This window comes from Danio rerio, chromosome 3 (genome assembly GCF_049306965.1).
Source record: "Danio rerio strain Tuebingen ecotype United States chromosome 3, GRCz12tu, whole genome shotgun sequence".
NCBI classification, from domain to species: Eukaryota; Metazoa; Chordata; class Actinopteri; order Cypriniformes; family Danionidae; genus Danio; species Danio rerio.
Window position 1 is genome coordinate 65,300,001 of NC_133178.1, and position 2,500 is coordinate 65,302,500.

General features: G+C 39.0%; 1 protein-coding gene across 8 annotated transcripts in view; it reads right to left on the reverse strand.

Moving 5' to 3' along the window:
- The window catches only part of LOC100334642 (CASK interacting protein 2), a 111,985-nt gene extending 111,391 nt beyond the window's left edge, over positions 1-594 (reverse strand). For all 8 annotated transcript variants that reach the window (XM_073945217.1, XM_073945216.1, XM_073945215.1 and 5 more), the window contains exon 1: positions 353-594. The gene's annotated coding sequence lies outside the window, so the exon portion shown is untranslated. The remainder of the gene's footprint in view (positions 1-352) is intronic.
- Between the last annotated feature and the right edge of the window lie 1,906 nt (positions 595-2,500).

The window sequence follows — 2,500 nt, forward strand, 5'->3', positions numbered from 1 at the left end:
AAACACTAGTTTTTTGGTTGCCATAGCTGGGGTAAATTGATATTAGCCTCCGCTGTCATCAAAAACAATAAATAAACAAAGCTTCTCACGCTATCTACTAGATTACTAAGACAACAAACACTGTATATTAGCAAAAACATTAGTTAATAACTCTATTTTCTTTTAGAAAACTAAAGAAAATTAAACAATAATTCAGTGAAGTGTGGCAAATCAAACATTAGCGCCTAACTACCGAGTTAAACAAACAAAACTACAACTGAGTTGTACAAATGTCTTGTTTTGGATATTAAATACACTATATTGGACTTTAATCAATCACTTTTTACTTCTCAATGAATTAAGATGAACTCACCATTACATTAGCGTGAAGTATTCATTTTTCAATGTCATAACAGCGGCTCCAGGATCCTCAACAAACAACAACGAACTAACTCAAAAAAGTCACCTTTACTCAACTTTTAACCGATAAACCACACTTCTCCATCAGTGTGAACTACCCTCACTCGAGCTCGAGGCTTTATTAAGTTGTTTTTTCACCAGTCCGCGTCGATAATCTCCAAACTGAGTGTTGGCGCTGATTTGCATGTGTGTTTTGAGAGCTCCAGCGGCGGCAGCGGGGAGAGCGGAGCGCAGAGCCGAGGATCGGACCTCCCACTGGGGGGAGGAGCAGCAGCAGCCCCGCCGCCCGCTCTGGAGCAGCTGCTGCGCCGCTCTACCGCCCTCTGGGACCCGATGGAAAGTGTTGGATAAAACAAGATCATGCACTCACTGGCCACTTTATTAGGTACACCTTACTATTACCGGGCTGGCCCCCTTTTTTTGCCTTTAGAACTGCCTTAACCCATGGCATAGATTTAACAAGAGAAATTTTCCTCAGAGATTTTGCTCGATATGGACTTGACAGCATCTCGCAGTTGCTGCAGACTTGTCGGCGGCACATCCATGATGCCAATCTCCCATTCCACCACATCCCAAAGGAGCTCAATTGGATTGAGATCTGGTGACTGTGGAGGCCATTTCAGCACAGTGAACTCATTATCATGTTCAAGAAACCAGTCTCTGAGATGATTGAGCTTCATGACATGTTGTGTTATCCTGCTGGAAGTAGCCATCAGAAGATGGAGGCCCTGTGGTCATAAAGGGATGGACACGGTCAGCAACAGTACTCAGGTTGGCTGTGACAATGACACGATGCTCAATTGGTACTAATGGACCCAAAATATCCCCCACACCATTACACCACCAGCAGCAGCCTGAAACGTTGACACAACAGGACGGATCCATGCTTTCAAGTTGTTGATGTTTGAACTGCAGCAGAACGTCTTGGCCATGTCTACATGTGTAAATGCATTGAGTTGCTGCCATGTGACCGGCTGATTAGAAATCTGTGTTAACGAGTAGTTGGACAAGCGTACCTAATAAAGTGGCCGGTGAGTGTATATTACAATACTAAGTTTAAATACTAAATCTTAGTCTATAAATAAAAAAAACAAAATTGCAAAAATAACATAAATAGATCCCCTTTAAGGAATGCACACTGATTTATATTTATAAAAATGTAACCAACTTTGAGTTTTTCAGTGTGAACGATCAGGCATTAGATCTCTGGAACAAGAATAGCAGGTGTCGGACGTTTTGACACTGATTCAAAATAACTTGGATTTGAGGAACATTATTTTCTTGTATTGAAATATATGGTGTATGCCAGTACTGGATTGTGGCTGGAAGGGCATCCGCTGTGTAAAACACATGCTGGAACAGTTGGCGGTTCATTCCGCTGTGGCGACCTCTGATAAATAAAGGGACCAAGCCAAAAGAAAGTGAATGAATGCATGAAATATATGGAGGCTAAAATATATGTTTAATTAATATTTAAAATTGGCGACGCGGTGGTGAAGTGGGTAGTGCTGTCGCCTCACAGCAAGGTCCCTGGCTCGAGCCTTGGCTTAGTCAATTGGCGTTTCTGTGTGGAGTTTCTGCTCCGGTTTCCCCCACAGTCCAAACACATGTGGTACAGGTGAATTGGGTAGGCTAAATTGTCTGTAGTGTATGAGTGTGATTGAGTGTGTGTGGGTGTTTCCCAGAGATGGGTTGCAGCTGGAAGGGCATCTGCTGCATTAAAAATTAGCTGGATAAGTTAGCGGCTTATTCCGCTGTGGTAACCTCGAAATATTAATAGGACTAAGCCAAAAAGAAAATTAATGAATAATATTTTAAATTTCCAAAGATGTATCCCAAAAATAAATTTTTACCAATTTTTTTTATTTATTTTATTTATCTTTACTTTTTTTTTGCAATATATTTAAATATATTTTTATATTATATTATATTATATTATATTATATTATATTATATTATATTATATTATATTATATTATATTATAGTATATTATATTATATTATTTATATATTTTACTGAACAAATTACAGAACAAATTATGCTACTTTTTAATGACTTTAGATGGTAAAATATTACAATCACAACCTTGCTGACGTTAAA